This window comes from Oncorhynchus mykiss, chromosome 15 (assembly GCF_013265735.2).
Source record: "Oncorhynchus mykiss isolate Arlee chromosome 15, USDA_OmykA_1.1, whole genome shotgun sequence".
NCBI classification, from domain to species: domain Eukaryota; kingdom Metazoa; phylum Chordata; class Actinopteri; order Salmoniformes; family Salmonidae; genus Oncorhynchus; species Oncorhynchus mykiss.
In genome coordinates, this window is record NC_048579.1 from 9870280 (window position 1) to 9885065 (window position 14786).

The 14786-nt window shown below is 42.8% G+C and overlaps 1 protein-coding gene across 3 annotated transcripts in view; it reads left to right on the forward strand.

The window, feature by feature from the left end:
- Nucleotides 1-819: 819 nt before the first annotated feature.
- Nucleotides 820-14786, forward strand: part of LOC110489566 (semaphorin-5A) — a 282353-nt gene continuing 268386 nt past the window's right edge. The window contains exon 1 of one of the 3 annotated variants that reach the window (XR_005036038.1): nucleotides 820-1285. The gene's annotated coding sequence lies outside the window, so the exon portion shown is untranslated. The remainder of the gene's footprint in view (nucleotides 1286-14786) is intronic. The other 2 variants (XM_036943684.1, XM_036943683.1) reach the window with 2 other exon arrangements.

A 14786-nucleotide genomic window follows, 5' to 3' on the forward strand; every position in this document is an offset into this window, starting at 1 on the left:
GGTCAATGTTTCTCTGTAATATCCGTCTGCAGTACGTACACGACCTACAGGAAGCTGTGCGCCGCTCCCTGCCATCCACTATTGCAGCAGTGGAGACGCTAGAATCATGGTCAATTAATCCACGGTGTGAACGAACGCTCAAACTTTACACCCTAACCCAAGCACTCCGTTCTGCCACCTCTGGTCTCCTGGCCCCTCCCACCCCTACGGGAGGGCAGCTCCCGCCCAATCCAGTCAAAGCTCTTCTCTGTCCTGTCACCCCACTGATGGAACCATCTTCCCCCTTTAGTTAGGACAGCATCCTGCCCATCTTCCAAAAATAATCTGAAACCCTACCTCTTCAAACAGTATTTTAAATAATCCCACGTCAATTATTAAGGTGAAATGTACTTTCTATGACTGTGATATGTGGTTGTCTGTGATATGTGGTTGTCTCACCTAGCTATTTTAAGATGCACTAACGGTAAATCCCTCTGGATCTGCTAAATGAAAGAAGGCTTTTGACTTCCTCTCTGAGAACATTTATGGAACGCTATGACCGCCTATGGGTTCCCACAAGTTCCATCAACATGATAAAATGTATGTCTGTCGACTCCGTGTGCAAAGTGCATGTAAAGGGCCACCTGACAGAGGATATATTAATTAAAGATGTTAAATAAAAAATAAAAAAAACAAGAGGTGACGAAAACAACTGTATGTATCTCAAGAGAAACGAAACGGAGGTTTTGAAGCTGATCTTGTAAACATTTTTAAAAAGCAAAGTAGGGGCGCAATGTTCCTTCAGTTCCTTTTAAAATCCTGCGAACTCCATGTCTATCACAGAGCGCTTGCCTTGCACGCAGCAACCAACATAGCCGCGCACTCTGCAAAGCTCCACCAGATCATCCTTCGTGCTACAGTTATAACAAAGTTTAAAGTGTCCGCGTCGCTTGGTTTGCGTCCTCGTCCCTTGTCTCAGTGACCGAGGCGATTGTCTGTGAGCTGGAGCGGAGCTCAGCAGTGCGTTGCTGTGTCCAGTTACATAGCGCGCTGGGCGAGGAGACACGAGGACAGAAAAATATACGACCCCTGGAGAGACGGCATAGAGAGAGAGACCTGAGAAATGTGCTGAGCAGTCAGAGACTGAGATACTGGACGTTTTGGATATGAGAACGCAAACTGTGATTACTCTATCGTTACCTTCATTTCCCTGAGCCACGCCGACGCTCATCTTCTTCTTCAGACTGGTTGAAACTCGCAGCTTCGCTCCTGCTAGATGAACGGGAGTAGTTGGAGATTTCATTTGGTGAGTGGTTTATAAATCTTGGCACTTGAATTGCATTACCTTGACTATATTTTCTTCTTTCCGAATTATACCTTTCACTGAACTGATTAAAGTGCAGTCTTGCAGTCTAAATACTGCAACCTCGGGAGTTTTTATTTTACTGGAGAAAGATTAAACGTTTCCACCTGCTCTGTTCTGTTGTTGTGCACAATTCAGCTGTTCATATAGCTAGAATAAATACATATGACACTTTCACCATATAATAATAATAATATTAGCCGATGATATTATTCACAAAATAATAAGAATATCCCGGTGTAGAAGTTTGCAGTGTTTATCTGAAATGTTTTAGTACCGCTTGGTGGTGCTGACGCTGTGATTATTCCCCCTCACACGCGCTTCATGACATTCTCGCCTCTGCCCTATGTAGGTCGATACATTGCGATTCAAATATGAATTTGTATAATAACATATCCACTGGTAATTAAGGCTCGTTTCTCACGGTGTTTTGGTCTGTGCAATTACATAGGTAGGCCTACCGGTCCCATCCTATGATTACATTGTCAGTCTTACCCTTTGCATCTTCTCTGTGCCTATAGACCCATTACATGTGTACAAATCAGCAGCCAAGTAATTAAGCTTTAATTGAAGCACAGTAACACATTAGTTTACAACATATTTGGACTGAAATGTAGTTGAATTTTTTGTGAATTATTGTAATTGACTTTGGTAAGAAACTATTTCCTAGTAAAAGAAAATTCCCCCCAAAATCTGATTAGAATCCAATAGAAAATCAGATTTTGGAACATATCTTATAGGATTTTAGGACTGGTTCCAAAATCGTATAGGATTTTTCATTTGGATTCATGTATTGGAATCCTATAGGGTCCTATAAAATAGAATCCTAAAGGATATAATCACATAAGAGTCTAATGGGACAGATTCCAAAATCTTGCATTGGAATCCAATAGGATTCTTTAGGAAAAATCACTAATCCAATAGGATTCTTTTGGAAAAATCACTAATCCAATAGGATTATTTTGGAAAATTCACTAATCCAATAGGATTCTTTTTGGAAAAATCACTAATCCAATAGGATTCTTTTGGAAAAATCACTAATCCAATAGGATTCTTTTGGAAAAATCACTAATCCAATAGGATTCTTTTGGAAAAATCACTAATCCAATAGGATTCTTTTGGAAAAATCACTAATCCAATAGGATTATTTTGGAAAAATCACTAATCCAATAGGATTATTTTGGAAAAATCACTAATCCAATAGGATTATTTTGGAAAAATCACTAATCCAATAGGATTATTTTGGAAAAATCACTAATCCAATAGGATTTTTGACAGGTTACAATCCTGTTGGACAATGTTTCCAAATTGAACAGGAGGTGGATGTAAGGTCTTGTTTTGTTACGGAATCCTGGATATATGTTTTGTTGTTGTTGACTACTTGACAGTTATTTTGAGGACATACAGCAGATGTTACATTCCCCTTCTGTTGACTTCGAATGCATCAGGATTGGCACTTTTTCTGCCTGGGTACATTTTGCCTTGGTACTCCTCAGTAACAGAACACTGCATTGCCGTCCATTCTGATCCAACACCACAGATTCTGTCTTGTCAGCCCATTACGTTATACGAACCTTTAGTTAGAGACTGGAATCGCTTACAGTATGTCTGTATTGACAAATGTAAAGCTTCATAAGAAAACAAAGACAAGGAGATATCATGAACAATTTCATTGTCCACACTTGTGCTTCAATACCTGTTTGAAGACAAACTATTCACTCCAACACATTGTATTTTACAAAACAGGCTTTAGTCTGTCATCTTTGAACTCAACTCTGGATTTGGAAGCCAGTTCCACTGCATTGTTTCATTGTTCCCTCTCTAATCAGGGACTGATTTAGACCTGGGACATCAGTTCCACATTGTTTCATTGTTGCCTCTCTAATCAGGGACTGTGTTAGACCTGGGACATCAGTTCCACATTGTTTCACTGTTCCCTCTCTAATCAGGGACTGATTTAGACCTGGGACATCAGTTCCACTGCATTGTTTCATTGTTCCCTCTCTAATCAGGGACTGATTTAGACCTGGGACATCAGTTCCACATTGTTTCATTGTTCCCTCTCTAATCAGGGACTGATTTAGACCTGGGACATCAGTTCCACATTGTTTCATTGTTCCCTCTCTAATCAGGGACTGATTTAGACCTGGGACATCAGTTCCACTGCATTGTTTCATTGTTCCCTCTCTAATCAGGGACTGATTTAGACCTGGGACATCAGTTCCACTGCATTGTTTCATTGTTCCCTCTCTAATCAGGGACTGATTTAGACCTGGGACATCAGTTCCACTGCATTGTTTCATTGTTCCCTCTCTAATCAGGGACTGATTTAGACCTGGGACATCAGTTCCACATTGTTTCACTGTTCCCTCTCTAATCAGGGACTGATTTAGACCTGGGACATCAGTTCCACATTGTTTCACTGTTCCCTCTCTAATCAGGGACTGATTTAGACCTGGGACATCAGTTCCACATTGTTTCATTGTTCCCTCTCTAATCAGGGACTGATTTAGACCTGGGACATCAGTTCCACTGCATTGTTTCATTGTTCCCTCTCTAATCAGGGACTGATTTAGACCTGGGACATCAGTTCCACATTGTTTCATTGTTCCCTCTCTAATCAGGGACTGATTTAGACCTGGGACATCAGTTCCACTGCATTGTTTCATTGTTCCCTCTCTAATCAGGGACTGATTTAGACCTGGGACATCAGTTCCACATTGTTTCATTCTTCCCTCTCTAATCAGGGACTGATTTAGACCTGGGACACCAGTTCCACATTGTTTCATTGTTCCCTCTCTAATCAGGGACTGATTTAGACCTGGGACATCAGTTCCACATTGTTTCATTGTTCCCTCTCTAATCAGGGACTGATTTAGACCTGGGACATCAGTTCCACATTGTTTCATTGTTCCCTCTCTAATCAGGGACTGATTTAGACCTGGGACATCAGTTCCACATTGTTTCATTGTTCCCTCTCTAATCAGGGACTGATTTAGACCTGGGACATCAGTTCCACATTGTTTCATTGTTCCCTCTCTAATCAGGGACTGATTTAGACCTGGGACATCAGTTCCACATTGTTTCACTGTTCCCTCTCTAATCAGGGACTGATTTAGACCTGGGACACTATTTGTGCGCAATTCATTTTCAGGTAGAACAGAAAACCAGCAGGTTCCGGACCTCGTAGGGTCAGAGTTGAATACCCCTTGTCTATAAGATGCATCCCAACGGTGGGCCGTTTTAAAGGGGTTGAGGTGACAGTGTGTATGACCTGTTCAGTGTGTGACTGTGTGAGTTCACCTCACCTCAGAAACCTAACTGTCTAGCTCCCGACATCAGCTCCTTATTGGCCTCCATCCCTACCTGTGAGCTCTGATTCATCCTGAGTGTCTCTTTCCATCATGTTAGGTGGTGTAGGAGGATGAGCTATCCTCTGTATTTTACTGCTGAGAGCATTCAGAAACCCTCAGACCCGCATGAATATGAATGCGGCTGTGGAAATTACCTCAGAAATATCTCTTTATATCGCAACTCAACAATACAGGTCTTTGTGACATTTCTACTCTACTTTGTCATAGTGATGGATGTTTCAAATAATTATGAATGTGTCTTTTTTTCCTGAAGGAAGTGATGAACACGGCAATAAGCCTACTGTAATCCCAGAGCCTTTTCTGCTGTGCGGATGGTGCTGTCTCATACTGTGCACCCCGCGACTAACAGTGACCTCAATCCAGATGGCTGAATTACTCTGAGAGTTTTGGCAGAGTTCCCAGAGTTCACCTCTCAGAAAGGCCTGCTCGGCTCGGCCCGTTAAAATCCCTGAAAACACGATAGAAAGTGAGAGAGAGGTAGAGGGAGAGATAAAAGGGAGAAGAGAGAGTGGAGGGGGGTGACGATGGGGGGGAAATTGATCTGATGGGATGCCTCTGCAAAGTTACTGGGTTGATATTACAGCTGTTTCAACAAGGAAAACTCACTAGACAGAGAAAACACAATATATGCTGAAAAAAACCCTACCTCCTTCCTTTCTACTCCCAAGCACCATCACAAAGACAACCACTGAAGTGTGCACTTTATTTACAGAGAAGTAGAGCAGCTGAGCCTCTCTCTCTCTCTCTCTCTCTCTCTCTCTCTCTCTCTCTCTCTCTCTCTCTCTCTCTCTCTCTCTCTCTCTCTCTCTCTCTCTCTCTCTCTCTCTCTCTCTCTCTCTCTCTCTCTCTCTCTCTCTGTCTCTCTGTCTCTCTGTCTCTCTGTCTCTCTCTTTCTCTCGCTCTCAGCTAATTCTCTCTCCCTCTCTTTCTCTCTCTGTTCCGCTCCTTCTCTCTCCAGTCATTTGGTGTGAATAGCAACATATGATTAGCTAGTGTGATTGATATTTGCTCTGTGCTGGGAATTTGCCTGCTCGCTGACAAGGAACCCCAGCACAAACAAAGCAATTAGTCGCTGTTTGGAGAATACTGGAATGAAAGTGACCTCACGGACCCCAGCGTTCTCTGCGGTCACTATAGAGACAGATTGATCGACAGCACCATTGTTGACCCGCTTTGTGATTGGGCATCTCTTTGGGGAAGGGACTTGGGATTGGGAGCAGGACAGAATGCTGTTTAGGATTAAAAGACACATTGTCGTGTGTGTGTGATCTAAACTGACATTACTCTCTTCCTCAGTGCTCTTAAAAATACTCGTGTTACTAATTCAACTGACACAGGCTGGAGAGGACCACTAAAAGAAACTGGCCTTACATAGAAAACCCTTCCAATAACATAGTAGATTAGTTTGTAATCATTGGTTTGAAATGGGGTTTTAATCCCACTCACATTCTCCCAGGCATTGATTTAATGCTGGTTGAAGCAAACATTATAGTCCAACTAAAAACCACATACTTCCTCCCTGACCCCCCAACCCTCTAGTGGTCCGTTCTATCACCCCCCCCCCCCCCATTTGGTTTAGGTTTAATGTAGATCCACTTAGTCACCATCTCCTCTCTTCCCTGTCCAGTAGCCTCTTCTGGCTAGAGTAAAGGTCCTTCTGTAGGATGAAGTATCAAAGAGCCGCCCGGCTGGAGACTTATAACCTTGGCACAGACATCCTACACCTAGGGATGTTGGATAAAGATGGGTGATGGAGGACCATCTTTGTGGATCTGGGTAGACATCGGCACAGATCTAGCATCAGTTTCCCCCACCCTCTAAAACCTAACTTTAACTATAAGGCCTAGAGACAGGCATGAGGTTGGCATGACCTGACCTGACAGAAAAGTGAAATGTGAAAATAAGAGCCATGATTATTTTCCTTCTCTCTGCTGTTCATCACCCTTGTTTATTTATCAATTTTTCGAGATGTGCACGTTCCCATGACTACCCCCGTGGGTCGGGGAGGTGATTGCGGTTTCCGTGGGATACAATGGGGAAATGGAAATGTTGACAGAATGAAACTTCACCGTCCGTCGCTCCCTGATTAAAGGCCAGCATTGTTGGAGTGGCTGGTCAGTGGTTACCATAGTTACTGCAGAAGGATGCAACCTCTTGTTGTCAACCTCTTGTTGTTTTCTGAGTGTTTCCGTGGTTGTGATCCTGGCTGAATTACATGCTGTGTGAACTTGTTTGTTTTGTTTGGCATTCGTCCATACACTGCCAACACCTGTTGTTGTCATATGGAAGGCACAACACGTGGTTCACTCAAGTCAAGGCCGGTTGATGCTAATTCTACGACCACAAGTGTTATTTGAAGAAAATCAACATGTCTGTGAATATATGGAGGATATTTAGTCAAATACTGAGATTCTGTTCTGGCAGTGGATAAGGGAGCAGTTTATGCAAAATAGGTGTAATGGGATAGAGTTAGAGAGGAAGAAAAGAAGGGACAGAAAGGGAACGGAGAAGTGAAGACGCATGATGATTGATTGGGTACCAGTGTTCCATTTCTGAGGATTCCCCTGACGTGAAGTGAGTCGTGCTATGTCATTGTTTTGGGGCCGCCCCTCTGCCCCCTCTTCCCCCCACTGTTCTCAGGAGGGACAGAGTCAGGGGGTGTCTGTTGTTTCCTCAGGGGGGACAGAGTCAGGGGGTGTCTGTAGTTTCCTCAGGAGGGACAGAGTCAGGGGGTGTCTGTTGTTTCCTCAGGGGGGACAGAGTCAGGGGGTGTCTGTAGTTTCCTCAGGAGGGACAGAGTCAGGGGGTGTTTGTTTTTTCCTCAGGAGGGACAGAGTCAGGGGGTGTCTGTAATTTCCTCAGGAGGGACAGAGTCAGGGGGTGTCTGTAATTTCCTCAGGAGGGATAGAGTCAGGTGGTGTTAGGAAAGAAAAGAAGGAGGGATGGAGAGATGGAGAGATGGAGGAAAGGTGTGAGGGAGGGAGGCAGTAGCTCTCTTGTCTAGAGCAGTGTTTTTGCTCCAACACTGCACAGCTGATTCAAATTATCACAGCTTGATGATTAGTGGATTATCTTAGTTAGATGTGTAGTGTTACGGCAAAACCAAAACGTGCACCCCTTGGGGTCCCGAGGACCCAGTTTTATAAATCCTTGTCGAGAGAGACTCATTAATGAAGGGAGTGGGCAGGTGGTCTGGTTTTAAATAAAGTCTGCTCTATTAACAAGCACACTCTCAGGGCACACACACACTCCCTGCATACTTCACACACACACATACACACACACACACACACACACACACACGCTCCTGTGTGTCATGCCCTTTATTGGTCTATGTTTGCGGTGTGTGTGTGTGTGTGTGTGTGTGTGTCTCTGTCCTGAAGGTGAACCACAGGCAGGATGCATGGGGTCTGTATTAATGGCTCTGAATAACACTGTTCCTCCCTGAAAGAACTGCTGTCAGAAGGCATGTGGGCATGAGGATGTTTTAACTGCGGAAATCCACCTCTCAGTGTGGAACTCAATGACAGGATGTTTAGATTAGGGAGCTGCGTTCATGATAAATAGTTATGTGGAGTTGAATGCTACTGTAGTCTGGTTGCAGGATTTTTATAAACATACACACACACACATAAAGAGAGAGACACACAAACACAGAGAGAGAGAGAGAGAGAGAGAGAGAGAGAGAGAGAGAGAGAGAGACACAGAGAGAGAGAGAGAGAGAGAGAGAGAGAGAGAGAGACACAGAGAGAGAGACATACACACACACACACAAAGAGAGAGACACAGAGAGAGAGAGAGAGAGAGAGAGACACAGAGAGAGAGAGAGACATACACAGAGAGAGAGACATACACACACACACACAAAGAGAGAGACACACAAACAGAGAGAGAGAGAGAGAGAGAGAGACACAGAGAGAGAGAGACATACACAGAGAGAGAGACATACACACACACACACAAAGAGAGAGAGAGAGAGAGACATACACAGAGAGAGAGAGAGAGAGAGAGAGAGAGAGACACAGAGAGAGAGAGAGAGAGAGAGAGAGAGAGAGAGAGAGAGAGAGAGACATACACACACACACACAAAGAGAGAGACACACACACACAGAGAGAGAGAGAGAGAGAGACATATACACAGAGAGAGAGAGAGAGACACACACAGAGAGAGAGACATACACACACACACACAAAGAGAGAGACACATACACAGAGAGAGAGAGAGAGAGACACAGAGAGAGAGAGACATATACACAGAGAGAGAGAGAGAGACACACACACAGAGAGAGACATATACACACACACACAAAGAGAGAGAGAGAGAGAGACATACACACACACACACAAAGAGAGAGACACATACACACAGAGAGAGAGAGAGAGACACAGAGAGAGAGAGAGAGAGAGAGAGACACAGAGACAGGAAAGACAGAAAATTGAGCAGCTGCTGAAAAATGAGCTCCTGTATATATTGAGATTTAAATGGTTTTTTAGAGTGAAGTACATCGAAAAAATCAAAAGAAAACTGCAAGACTCAATAGAAGACAATACAAGCAACAAACCAAAAAGACAGGATTTTGAAAAAGTAACTATTTTTCATAAAATTATACAGTTATCTTAGCTAGCTGAATTGTTAGCTGAATTGTTTACATGTTGCTAAGCAGTTGCTAGGGACTCTCCTGGAAGAAGCTAGCTAGCTTACAAAGAATAACAAAAAAATATCTAGTTAACAGAAGAAAGGAAGACAAAATAAGGACAAAATAAGGACAGAAGAAAAAGGAAAAGAAAAAAGGACAACAAAGTGAAACAGTCCTCTGAAGAAACAAGAGAGCATTATACAAGAAACAGCACTTCTATTGCAACATTGTAGCCAACATCACCAGCGTTGCTATGGAAATTGTTTACCCACCAGACATCCAAACAGAGAAAGCTAAGAAAAGTTTCAAAGGTTTGTTGATGGGACAGAACCATGAATGCCTGTTTGCAGATCTTACCAGTTACAAAACAAGAGCAAATTTAATTTTTAATACCAATCGAGGGAACATATGGAAAAAGGTTATTTGCAACCATTTCCCTTTCTCAAAAAAGAGGGGCATCAGCCAAGGATGTCAGATCAGCATTTTTGAAGAAGCTGACCAGAGCAACACATATCAAACAGTAAACTTATATAATAATGGAACTGTATTGATACAAGGCAATGATTCAAGCCTCCAGGCTTTTGAGAATAGGTTTGCTACCCTAAAAGAAGACGCTGACATCATCTCAGAAAATGAGGAAAAAGTCAAGGAGGGAGATGGAGAAAAGCAGACCCCAATGGTCTCTGTGACCCAGCAGGAAGCCCTCAACGTCCCTTTACCTACCTCACCTGCAGCAGACAGAGTCAAGGACATGACAATTTCAATAAGAACACCTGCTATGCAACGTTTCCACAACACCCTCTCTCTAGTCGAAGCAGAGGTCATAGAACTCAGAGAGAAGAAGCTTCAAGAGGAGGACACTGTCCAGAAACTCAAAGAAGAGATGAAACAGTTCAGGGAGGAGAGCAGAGCATCCATAGCTAAATTAGAAAGCAGAATGGACAAGCTGAGTCAGACAAATGATGACCTCAGAGTACATCTGAGCACAACTAGAAAGGAGCTCGAACAAAAAGAGAGGTACATTGACACCCTCAACCGGCAGAGAGTCATTGTGTCCTCTGCATCTAGAGAACATGTCCACCAGCTTGGTACAACACAAGCAGAACCTGAGACCAGCATGGCCTCCACTACACAGCCGGATGACACTGCACCAGCCTACCAGCCTGCTCCAGCCCAGGTCAACCTACCAGCCTCTCAGTCTGCTCCAGCCCAGGTCAACCTACCAGCCTCCCAGTCTGCTCCAGCCCAGGTCAGAATACCAGCCTCCCAGTCTGCTCCAGCCCAGGTTAACCTACCAGCCTCCCAGTCTGCTCCAGCCCAGGTCAACCTACCAGCCTCCCAGTCTGCTCCAGCCCAGGTCAGAATACCAGCCTCCCAGTCTGCTCCAGCCCAGGTTAACCTACCAGCCTCCCAGTCTGCTCCAGCCCAGGTCAACCTACCAGCCTCCCAGTCTGCTCCAGCCCAGGTCAGAATACCAGCCTCCCAGTCTGCTCCAGCCCAGGTTAACCTACCAGCCTCCCAGTCTGCTCCAGCCCAGGTCAGAATACCAGCCTCCCAGTCTGCTCCACCCAGACAATCACCCACAACTGCAATTCTAATTGATTCAAATGGGAAGTTCTTAGTCCAGGAAAGATTATTCCCTAGACACCAGGTGTATAAGTTCTGGTGTCCTACAACTGAGAGTGCAATGCAGCTACTCAGTCAGACCAGGATTGACACCCCTGACAACATCATCATCCACACTGGCACAAACGACCTTCATGCCAAAGGTGAAAATGTATCTGGGGCAGTGAGAAGAGTGGCAGAACGGGCACAGGCTATGTTCCCAACAACCAATATAGTTGTGTCCACCCTCCTACCAAGAAAAGACTTCCCAGAAAAGTTGATCGACAAAATAAATCAACAGATCACTGTGGACTGTGCCTCACTGCTCAACGTCAGAACGGCTCACCACCCCACTCTGACATGTCAACACTTATATGATAATATACATCTTGATCAGGACAGTATCAGAACCTTTGCCAAGGACCTAAAAGATGCAACACTTGGCAGGGACCCACACACCCATCACCCCAGCAACAAAGGTCCCCCGCCCCACCTTCTGAAACAACAGTACCTCCACCATCCCGAGGAGAAAAGAGCCAGACATGGCTTATTACAGCACAGCTCTACTAGACCAGGCCCAACACAGCACAGCTCTACTAGACCCGGCCCATCACAACACAGCTCTACTAGACCCAGCCCTTCACAACACAGCTCTACTAGACCCGGCCCATCCCAACACAGCTCTACTAGACCTGGCCCATCACAACACAGCTCTACTAGACCCGGCCCATCACAACACAGCTCTACTAGACCCGGCCCATCACAACACAGCTCTACTAGACCCGGCCCATCACAACACAGCTCTACTAGACCCGGCCCATCACAACACAGCTCTACTAGACCCGGCCCATCACAACACAGCTCTACTAGACCTGTCCCATCACAACACAGCTCTACTAGACCCAGCCCATCACAACACAGCTCTGACCACTACTCCAGGGTCGGTCAGAACACTGCCCTTCAGGGAAGTAGACCACATGATGCAGTCCACACCATGTATCAATTAGATCGTCAGCCTACATATGCTGAGGTAACCTCTGGCAGAAGACCCCTAGAACAATCAGAGATAGGAGAGGTGCGCCAACTACTGCAACTAATATGCAGACTACTGAGCTAGACAGTCCCTTTAATTCACACACGGGCACACACACACACACACACACACACAGGGTTGCAGATTGCACATAAAATAAGTACAGTGCAATCTTATTCCATTCTTATTCATTTGTTTACAAATATTCCTAAATGTATTGACACCGGTATTATAATAATTATTATATGTAATGGTGTGTGTCTGTGTGTGTGTGTGCGCGTGTGTGTGTATGTATGTATGTGTGTATATGTGTATGTGCATGTATGTGTGTATATATATATATATATATATGTGTATGTGTATATATATGTATATATATATGTATGTATGTATGTGTGTGTGTGTGTGTATGTATGTGTGTGTGTGTGTGTGTGTGTGTGTGTGTGTGTGTGTGTGTGTGTGTATATGTATGTGTATGTATATATGTGTATGTATGTGTATGTGTATGTATATATATATGTATATATATATGTATGTGTATGTATATATGTATGTATATGTGTATATATGTATGTATGTATATGTGTGTGTATATATATATATATATATATATATATATAGTATTTTTTTTTTTGTTGTTATTTTCGATGTACTTTACTCAAACCAGTGAATATCACTTATTATAAATGAGATCATTAACTATCAGCTCTTGGAATATCCAGGGCCTATACTCTTCACATTTTGGTTATAAAACAACTAATCCAGAATTGATTAAAAACATCAAGGGACAGGACATCATAATCCTACTGGAAACATGGTGTCGTGGAGACATAGATACTCAGTGTCCCTCAGGCTATAGAGAAAGTTTACTACCATCAATCAAACATAAAAATGTTAAACGGGGCCGAGACTCAGGTGGAATCATCATTTGGCATAAGCAGGACTTAGCACTGAATGAAATGAAAAAAGGTACCACTCACATTTGGCTAAAACTTAACAAAGGTACAATCTATTGTGACAATGATGTATACATATGTGCAGCTTATGCTCCTCCTTCAGATTCATCATATTATGATGATCAGTTTTTTGACAATCTCCAGACAGAAATCATTACATTTCAGGCGCAGGGTAAAGTGCTTCTTTGTGGAGATTTCAATGCAAGAACAGGTTCTGAGCCTGACTACACTGATGCGGGAGGTAACCACCACATATTTGGACACCCCTCCTTGTACAGTAGCCCTATTATAAATAATAGAAACAGTCCTGACCAAATACTGAACAAAAATGGAAAAGAGTTAGTACATCTCTGTCGAGCCTTAGGCCTGTACATGCTTAATGGTAGAATCAGAGGGGACTCTTTAGGTCAGTTTACTTACTGCTCAGCTCTTGGGACAAGTGTAGTCGATTATGCCATCACTGACATTGACCCCTCCTCCATTAGTGCATTCACTGTCAGACCACAGACACCATTGTCAGATCACAGTCAGATCAACGTGTTTCTGAAGAAATTAACCGGCAATATTCATTCAAAAAAACAGCCCAATAAACTTTACAACATAAACCAATCGTTCAGATGGGCTCCAAACAGTGCAGAGGCATTCATTGAAACATTGAACTCAAATGAAATGATGAACTCTATACAGTTTTTCAATAACTCACAGTACCAAAACAATAAAGATGGTGTCAATTCAGCTACCCAAAACATCAACTGCATATTCCAAAAAGCAGCATTGAAAGCAAATTTGAGAAAACCAAAGCAATGCAACATCAGAAGCAAAAATCAAAATGTTTCTGACAAATGGTTTGATAATGAATGTAAAACAATTAGAAAACACCTAAGACAAATGTCAAACAAAAAACATAAGCAGCAAAACAACTCAGAGCTACGATATGAATACTTTGAAACTCTGAAACAGTATAAACAAACACTGAAATGCAAGAAATTGAATTATACCAACAAGACACTTGATGAAATTGAAAACGCAATTGACCAAAATCAGTTCTGGGACATGTGGAACAATTTAAGCACATCAAAGCCACAAGAATTAGCCATACAAGATGTAGGAATTTGGAAAACTTACTTTGATAATCTATACAAAAACATCCCACAAAAAGACTTACAACAGAACCAATTAGAAATTATAGAAAAATTGAACATCCTTGAATCAGTCATTAAAAACAACCAAAATCCATTAGATTACCCAATAACCCAACAAGAACTAAATGAAAAGCTAAAATCTATTAAATCAAAAAAGGCTTGTGGTGTAGACAACATCAGAAATGAAATGCTGAAAAACAGCACACCTGAGTTGCAAAATGCTGTGCTTAAATTGTTCAACATGGTTTTAACTTCTGGCTGCTTCCCTGATGTCTGGAACCAGGGGCTCATCTCCCCTATCCACAAAAGTGGAGACAAATCAGACCCCAATAATTACAGGGGAATTTGCGTCAACAGTAACTTGGGAAAGATTTTCTGTAGCATTTTGAATTCAAGAATTCAAACCTTTCTTCAAGAAAAAAATGTAATAAGTAAATGTCAAATTGGCTTTCTCCCTAACCATCGCACTACTGACCATTTATACACCTTACACACACTAATTAATAAACACGTCCACCAAAAAAAGAGGGCAAAATCTTTGCTTGCTTTATTGACTTTAAAAAAGCATTTGATTCGATTTGGCATGAAGGGCTATTCTACAAAATTCTACAAAGTGGGCTTGGTGGTAAGGTGTATGACTTAATAAAATGTATGTACACAGAAAATAAGTGTGCAATAAAAATCAAAAACCAAAGAA